The 9787-nt window shown below is 41.9% G+C and overlaps 1 protein-coding gene across 1 annotated transcript in view; it reads left to right on the top strand.

Moving 5' to 3' along the window:
* Gat (GABA transporter) overlaps nt 1-9787 on the top strand; it is a 552429-nt gene that overhangs the window by 48467 nt on the left and 494175 nt on the right. The window lies entirely within an intron of this gene.

Below are 9787 nucleotides of genomic sequence, written 5' to 3'. Positions count from 1 at the left end.
TCACTGCCCTGTCGCCTTTTAAGCGGCAACACACCCTGCTCGATGGTATGCTCGTTTGGGAGCGCTGCAAGCACAGCGCGCAAGCGGGTATGTCAAGTGATATTTTTTGTATTTCTCGGGCATCCGTAGTAAGCTGAAAAACACTAACACTTAATAGATAGAAAGTTAGAAATTGCCTAATCGGACGTTTTGCAAAGTGCTCTAGAACTTTTTAATTGGAATTTTTCGCCTAACTTTGTTCATTCAGAATGGCTAATTTTCTTCACTAAATAAGTACTTAGGAAAAACACAAGAATAGCGTGACACGTGCAAGAGTGAGCAACATGCATTTGGTCGCATCGTCTTATGGTGCATCGGCATATTTTTTATCTCTGAGTAAAGTTGGCTGAAACACATGTATATACGTCTATGGTTCAAGTAACGTGAAACAACACCCTGTATATATGCAATGGTGATCAAGTGATCAGTAAAGCAACATATATGTGCAAAAGACACACACATACATATGTGCGTGTGTTTTTCACATGTACTTCGAAACTCAACATTGCTCGTGACTCAGTGTTATTCAACAATACGTTAACAGCATTTAGTCAACGACTTTATTGTTGGAAACTAGTCAACAATGGTTCAATACTCAATACTTTTTCAACAATATGTCAAGAGAATTTAGTCAACGACTTTATTGTTGAAAACTACTCAACATTGGCTCATAATATTCAATACTATTCAACAATATATCAACAGAATTTAGTCAACGACTTTATTGTTGGAAACTACTCAACAATGGCTCAATAATACTCAATACTATTCAACAACATATCAAGAGAATTTAGTCAACGACTTTAGTGTTGAAAACTACTCAACAGTGGCTCAATAATACTCAATACTATTCAACACTATACCAACAAAATTTAGTCAACGACCTTTTTGTTGTGAACTGCCCAACAACTTTACTGTTGAATTATTGCTCTATGGTTTCAATAATTGTTGAGGTATTGTTGAAAGGCTGTTGAGTCAACAGTTCGTCAACAATATGCCAACAACATTTCAACAGTCATTTTCATAAGGGTACCAAGCCATCAAGGAATTAGAGGCAACGAGAGAGCTGACGCGTGCGCCGCTCAAGCCTGCCATAAGGATGTCAGTACTGTAAGTATACCCTATGCAGATTGCATGAAGTTAGTAAAAAACAAGCTTAAATAAAAATGGCAGAGTACATGGAATAACGAAGATAATAACAAACTACATTTAGTAAAACCTATTCTAGGAGAATGGAGATCATGCAGGCATCAGGAACGTTTTATAGAAATAATTTTATGCCACCTGCGCATCGGACACATACACCTAACACATAACTTTCTACTGACAAAACAAGACAAACCCTTATGTGAGAAATGTGGAGATGAACTCACTGTAAATCACATTTTATTCTCGTGCACAGAACTCGAACGGCTAAGGAAAAAACATTTTACTGCATTTTACAATGAACGCATTCCCTTCCATCCCAGTCTGCTTTTAGGAGATAACCCAGTAGTAGAAACTTCATCTGTCTTTAGTTTTTTGAAAGACGCAGCGATTCTAAACGAAATATAATGTATCACAGAACTACTCATTCTAAAAATTATTACCCGGTTTTTTCACGCATCTTATGAGGCACCTCACCCATTTTCTCAGTTCTGAGAAGAAGGCTGAGGTCTTCATTTGGTTTGTTGGGTTCCTCAGAGGCCTTGTCCGGACAAGGACCTCACTGAGGATACCCAATTTTTGAAATAAGTTATGCCATGTGTTTGGCGCATGATAGCCTAAGTTGCTTATGCGCCATAAAGCCCAATACAATACAATACAATACAATGCTTCTTTTGGCCTCCCAACTTCACTGAGCCTTATTATATCCCATTTACTGCCCTCTAATTCCTCCAATAGCACTGCTAGACTCGCCTCACTAGATGATGTTCTAGCGTTAAACGTTGCCAGGTGCATATTCCAATGGTGGCCTGTTCTGAGCCAGGAATTCATAGCACCCTCTGCTGCGTCGCAGGTCTGACCACCGCCGTGGTCAGTGGCTTCGCAGCTGCTGGGGACTGAGGGTCGGGGTTTGATTGTTGTGTTCATATGGGAGGTTGTGGCCAAGTACTACATCAGGGTGGCCCATCCTGCTCTGGTGAGGGAGTGTGTAACCGGTTCTGGTCACCGGGATCAGGCCACACTCCAGGCCTGTTTATGCGATTTTATCATCACGCGGATTTCTTTTTTAATCCGGTGGAAAATTGCACGTCACCGGGATTCAAACCACGGACCTCTTGCACGCGAGGCGGGTGTTCTACCTCTACGCCACCGCTGCACATAAACGGTCATCTTTGTCCACAGCTCAAAAAGTTGCTTACCATGACCATTGTGAAAAAGAAGAAAAAGAATGGCGGTTTCTGCGGACCACAGATGGTAGCATATTCGCAAGAAGGACTAAGTCTTGGAATACGCTCCAAATAACATGTGTCGCTGACTTAGTGAAGATCGGTGAATATCTACAGCAGGCTGGTGTTCATCATCAGCTTTCCCTCGTACATATTTTTTTAAATTCCACTCTTGAATGATGGATCCGAATTTTATGTTTCCAGGTGTCTAAATATACCTGTCTCTGTTAGCAGCCATATTTCAGCTCTTCATATTAATGCCCAGTCGGCCCGGAACAAAGAAGACGTCATCACAACTTCCATAGAATGTTTTAAAATTTCTTTTGACGTAGTTATGATGACTGAAACTTGATATACAAATGATCTAGAGGTACTCAAACTACCTGGTTATAAGTCTTACTTTCTTAGTCGTCGCGGTAAAGAAGGGGCTAGTCTTACGTTAATGGTTCAAGACAGATTTGAAAGCGAACTCTCTCGAATTATTCTCGAAATACAGATGATTATGAAATTCTTACGGTAAAGTGCAAATATAGTATTTTATCGGGTATGTATCGCCCACCTGAGGGGACACTACCTTCATTTTTATCTTTTTTAGACGAATTTCTTGTTTGGATTAAGGACAATAATTACAAACTAATTTTGGGAGGTGATCTTAACATTGATTTCTCGAGCAACTCAGTGCCACAAGCAAAACATACGGAAATGCTCGAAGTAAATGCGTTGGTAAATGTGATAAAACAACCGGAACGTATACAAATAAGTATGTCAACATGTATTGATGCTGTTATAACAAACTGTCAAAATAAAACAATTGACTCAGGAGTTCTCAGATTACATATTAGTGATCATTTGCCCATATACATAATACAAAACTTAAAATAATAATACAACTTACATTTGCCCATATACATAATACAAAACTAATACAAGAAAACTAACTCAAAAAACAAAGATGAAAGTTCTGTCACATACCTTAACGTAAACGTAGCGTTTTCGTTCAGTTTTACTAACTACAGAATGGCGCTCCATCTACGGCAGTGGCAAGGCTACTTGCGCGTATGAACCACTAATAGAGAACATTAAAACGGCCTTCACCGTAAGTTTTCCTTACACCAAAAAGACCCGTCCTCATAAGGCGAGAAAGCAGTGGCTTACTTCGGAATGCTTGAAAGCTAAAGTTCCTTAGGACTAAAAGCGCCCCCGATTTACAAGCGTTTAAGAAACATCGGAATAAAACAAATAGCCATTTGCGCACAAAAAAAGAACGATAATTTTATAACTTCTTTAATCACGAAGTATCTAGAAAACCGGAACTTGTCTGGAAAAGGCTAAATTCTTGAAAAGTTATTCTAAAGAAAACACTGGTCCCACTGAGATCAAATTAGATAAGGATACTTTCACTGGCTGTAAGCTAGCTGACCTTTTTAAAATTTTTTTGCCTCTGTCGCAAGCAGTGTTCATAATACGTCCTGCATGGAATCTATGTCTTCTAGAACACGTGACTGCGTATTTGTTTCCCGTCACCCAGCCAGAAGTTGTAGCAGTGTTCTCGTCGCTCAGAAATAGCTACTGAGCCGACCGTGATGGTCTACAAGTTCGACCAGTCATGTACGTGCTTCACATCGTTGCCCGAGCCCTAACACATGTGATCAATCTAATCTTTTCTTCTGGCGATTTCCCGAGACAGCTAGAAGTTGCTATAGTCACCGCTATTTTCAAACGCGGTGTCAAAAGTAAGCTATCAAGCTACAGGCCTATTTCCATAATGCCCATTTTTTCCAAAGCTATTGAAAAGTTGATTCACATAAGAATGAATAGTTTTTTGAGTCGCCATAACATCATAATGCCGTTTCAATGTAGTTTTAGTAAAAAATGTTCCACGGAATCCGCGTTACTTCGTCAAAAAGAAATCATATTACATGGTTTCGAGCGTCAACTTTACATACTTGGAATATTTATCGACCATTCGAAAGCCTCTGATCGGATTAATCATGCCACACTTTTAAAGAAACTAGATCATTACGGATTCCATGGGGCATTTTACACACTTAGGCATCGCTATTTCAGTGATCGCCAGCAGCAGTTATAACCTAATAACTATAAATCAAGCTTTCGATCCCTAAACAGCGGAGTACCACAGGGATGCATCCTAGCGCCTCTACTTTTTAATGTATGTATTAATGACGCAGTAAGAATGGATGGAAATACCCAATTTGTAGTTTATGCTGGCGACGCTAGATTATTTTTTTAGGATCAGATTTTTTGGAAATTCAGTCCAGAGCAAATACCGCGTACTCGCGAAACTGCACACTTGGAGTTTTAAGAACTCGCTAACTATAATTACGTCAAAAACAAAAGCGATTCTATTTAGAGCTAAAAACAAGTAAACTTGGATTTAGCGCTTTCTCTAGGTACATCAAAAATTGAGGTGGTTCCTGCTTTGAAATATCTTGGCGTACTCTTTCATGAAAACATGTCCTGGGATTCGCAGTCTGATTCTGGTTGTTCCAGCCTTTGTCGCACCGTTGGTATATTATCGCGCACACATTTCATTTTCCCTGAGAAAGCAAAACTGGTATTGTATAATTCACTTTTCCTTCCGAAACTGCTATTGCTACCTTGTCGGGGGAACCACCACAATTTGCAACATTCTGAGGATTTCTAGATTACAGAAAAAGGCTGTCCGTTTGATTGTCGAGGCTCCGTATAACGCGCACACAAGGTCCATCTGTAAAAACCTAAACGTAATACCTGTTGTCGACTTGTGCGATTCTTTACTAATGACACGCTGCAAACAAGGCATTAGAACAAACAATGTGTGCTTGAAAGAATTTGCTGATTTGACTGAAAGAATGCATATTTATGACACGCGCGAAATCAGCTTTTGTTTACGCCACGGACCCGTACTATGGCCAACAAATGATCGCTTATACATTGCCTACTCTTTTAAACAACCAGCATTGTGTTCCGTAATGCTGCTGCTGTTAAGGTTTGACTTTGTGCTGGTAAGTTTCTCCAAGTTTTCAAAAATTTTGATGTGCATAAAAGTAATGTATTTCCATTTCAATGTTAATTTCAACACCTTTAGTTTTTTTTTTTCAAACGTATAGTTTTGGCATTGTAACCTTGTCGCATACGAACATTTCCTGTTGCCCCTGTGAAAGTGCAACCATCCGGTACAGACCCCGTCAAGCTTCTGGCTTTTAGTCTGTGCCCCCAGCATTTTTGTACATGCTATAATGTACCGTAATGCCGAAATAAAATGAATGAATGGAAATTAATAAAACAGGTTTCCTCACGACGAGTAGTCCATGGTATAATACCGAATACACACGAATATCGAATATCACAGAAACGCTCAGCAGTAACAAGAGCAATTAACTAACACTGCAGTTTAGATTTTACCAGCACTACTGGCTTCCTTAAGTGAATTAGGCAGTTCTTCACGTGTTTATGTTTGGAGGCCATAATTTAAAGTAAAGCTAAGTGAGGCTGATAGCTGTTTGCTGAAGGCAAAAAGGAATGTACCAATATATATTCCTTTTTCCGTGCTGCACGTTCAACTCACTTGAGCATTTACTGGGGCGGTGAACTAACGCAGGCTGCCCGGCCTGTCATATCTTGTTCCGAGGATTTGTTTATGCGTGCAGTGAATTTTTTTTCTAGTGACACTTTCTTGCCGTTTATCAAGCTGTATCTTGGCATTTGTGTATATCATTCTGTATTGACATTTTGAATGTACGAGGGGGAGTGAAATGAAAGTGAGCCAACCCACAACGCGCATTCTTCATTTACAAAAGTGACACGCAGGTATGAGGATAAATGTTCTTTAATGCTCCCATACGCTGGGTTGAACATGGCTGCCGCACATAATGGACGCTCCAAAAGTTTAACAGCATGGTGTCGTGAGGTCCGTGATAGCTCAAGGCGTTTCCCAAAAAGAAATTATTCGCCGAATCGCTGCCGTGTACGTTGAAGATTGCATTTCATTGGCCACTGTGAAGCATTGTAGCAAACGGCTCCAGGAAGGATGTTAGAGTTGCGAAGACGATCCAACACCGGGCCAAAGCCACCGCGCAATGACCCCCAACACGATTGCAAAGGTTGATGAGCTGATTAAACAAGAACAGAGAATAAGCATCGATGAATTGGCAGAGCATGTGAACATCAGTCAAGGTTCGGTTAACACCATAATTCATGAAAGTATCGGTTATCGGCTCTTGTGTCTGCAATGGATGCCCAATATTTTGAACCACCGCCACAAGGCGAGAAGGTTCGGCGCTACCTTGACTCATCTGATGCGGTATCACAATTAGGGTGACAACTTGTCTGCAGTTGTGACCGCGGACGAATCATGGCGCCACTACTATGAGCTTGAAACACAACGGCAAGGCGTGCACTTGAAACGTCTGAATTCACCGCCCTAAAGAAAGCAAAGGCGGCCATTCCCGCCGGAAAGGTGTTGTTGACTTTTTATTTCGACCATCAGGGGCCATTATGATTGAATTTGCTAAACCTGGAGAGGCTATCGACTGTTTCCCATGTTGTGAAATGCCGGATCGGCTGCGTGATGCAATCAAGAGCAAAGGACATAGGAAATTGGTGAATTGGGTTACCTTTCTCCGCTACAATGCCCGTCCCCATGTCGTTGATGTGGTTAACATAAAACTGGCAATGTTCAAGTGGGAAACACTGCAACGTCCGCTATACAGCCCAGACCTGTGACCTCGCGACATCCACATTCTAGGCAATTGAAAAAACAGCTCAAGGAAACTAGATTCATGTCAGACAATGACGCGTAAGTGTCGATTACAGACATTTTGAAGCAGCTACCCTAGAAATTTTATGAGACGGGAATCGCGCGACACGTTAGTCAGTGGGATAAATGGCTAACACGACCGGTGAAAGCTGCTCCTGCGCAAGGCATTGGAACAAAGGACAACGTCATTGAGGTCTTCCCTGGCCATTCCATTTGTACAAAAATGTAAACAAGCATCTTGAATGACAAAGCTTAATTAGAATGTTTTTCCTCAACTTGTCCATTTCATGGCCTTTACATTTTTCATAGTAACGGCATGCACTGCTTTACTGGTTTCGAACTGATATAGTTGGAAAGTTCGAGTGATATTTTCTTTACATATTAAAGACACAACAAAACATGCAAGCATTGATATCAGTTATTTCGGACACAACTTTTGCGACATGCGAGTCTATCCTTTTAAGAAAAAATGCATATTTCTTGCATGCAACAGTGCAAAATGCATGCAAATGCAGTGCATGCAACAGCGCGTTCCGTTTAAGAATCCGTGTACAGCATTTTGGGCATTCGCCATGCAGGTATAACTCATGCAGTTGATCCCGCGACAAGTTGTACGGAGCAGCACGAGCTGCAACGTTAGCCCCTCCCCCCCCCCCCCCGAACGAAATTTCTGGCTACGCCACTGGAACGGAAGGGTCGCGCGCGGCAACCCAGCGAGCAGGAGCGAGGGGCGTGCTGGCGATGGCGTCACTCATGAGAGGGCGCCACTCCAAGTTGTCGCCGCAAATAAACGGCCCCATAGAAGCTGATGTGTTGCAAAAATCACATTTGTTCAGCTCTAACCCTCACTAGGTTCGTCTGGAGTGGGTGAGTGAAACTTTATTGAATATGCCCGATGATTTCAGCGTGGTGGGGCCACAAACACCCCAGCCAAGGTGAGGGCCTCGAGCCCTTGGGCACGAGCGGCTTCCTCGGCGAGCCGGATGGCCCGCAGTTGATCGGCGAGGTCGTGGCTGAGCGCCTCCCATGGCGCCCTACGGTTGGAGACTGCCCGTTTGCCTCGAGCAAAAATTTTTCACTATCACTACAACGTGACAATTGGCAGCCAGTAACTATGGCACATATACTGTTACTTTTGCTGTCGTTCCATTTTGGTGTGGCCTACCATTAATCATTAAGCAATTGTTACCTTTAGGATCCTTTAAGAATAGCTCCTTTTCGTTAATTATTTACTCTTAAACATTGTGTAATTGATCTGTAATGCTATATTTTGTCCCTGTTTTCTTTATCTCTTATTTCATTTTCTTTGGATCATTACCATAAATAAATTATGGGGTTCTACGTGCCAAAACCACGATCTGATAACGAGGCACTTTTTGATCACTCATCGTGTTTATATTGTTATGGCATATACTACTCATGCATATTTGCTTTGCTCTCATTGTTACAACTAATCACGTAATGCTGTTTTATTGCCATTATCTGTACCTAACTCCACTTAATTGTTAGCAGGAGATCCGCTGTCAGGCGTGCGCTATGGCAGCTCCTTCTCAATAAGTGCACATGCGCTTGTATTTGTTTACGAAGAAATAAAGATTGATTGATTGATTTAAACTTGCGAAGGCACGTGGCGTACTACCTATGATTCTTCAGGAAACAATAATCCGCCTCCATTCCATCCTGTTAAAGTGGATGTACAGCGAATCTGGTGCGGCAGCTGGACGGCATTACATAAGCACCACCACCGCAAGTAACGTAGGTTAGGAGTCACCGTACGTGTGCGGAAGTGCAGCACATATGCTCATTCTTCTAGGTCGTCAGCCAAGCGCAAGTGCCTTGTTGAGCTAAATTATTCTTTGAAAATAAATTGCGTCAGAAAATGCATAGTGTTGGACTTACACGCAAGCTGCAGACAGAATGGCTTCGGATTATTATTCGAATGTTCAAGAAAATCTAAATCTGTTGTGTGGAAACTGACAAAGCCCTTTTACAAATTTCGTTTGAAGTCTGAGTAGCCGTGGTAGCTTGATGGCGTTAGCGTTAGCAGTGCCAGAACATTGATTCACAGTGGTGGAAAAAAACTAGGAAGCTTGCCAGCAAGTATGCGGCTCAAGGGTGGGCAACACAGCAACAAAGAACGCCATATAAAGCGAAATATAAGAAGGAAGAAGAAGCATGTGCTTGCTGCGGTAGAGCTAAGAAAACTACGGAGCATGTTTTCTTTTTTATTATAATGTCAAGACATCTGCGAAGCGGTCGATATACCCCCGTATTCTTAAACACGCCTTCACTTGAAGCTCCTCCTCGACTCAGCCAAGTCGAGGCGACGGGGCTTCCTTCACTCAAGGCTCCGTTGCGTTTCATGAACACTACTTCACCTTTCCTCCGCCAAGGAATGCCTTGAAAATGCGCCCTCGACTCAAGTGAAGTGTATCGACCGAGAAAAGCGTCTGATATCAAGACTATTCTTCATTGTGCTCATTAAAAGTCCCATTATTTAAAACAAATATGTGTTTCAGTTCATTCGTCTTCCTAATCAAACAACTACACGGCGCAATGTACAACTTTAGCTCGGCAACGCTGCCACTGTGAGCGTTCTACTGATAGAACAAGCGGG

The sequence above is a fragment of the Dermacentor albipictus genome, chromosome 6, assembly GCF_038994185.2.
Source record: "Dermacentor albipictus isolate Rhodes 1998 colony chromosome 6, USDA_Dalb.pri_finalv2, whole genome shotgun sequence".
NCBI classification, from domain to species: Eukaryota; Metazoa; Arthropoda; class Arachnida; order Ixodida; family Ixodidae; genus Dermacentor; species Dermacentor albipictus.
Note: the sequence above shows the minus strand (reverse complement) of the source record. Positions and strands in the feature narration are given on the sequence as shown.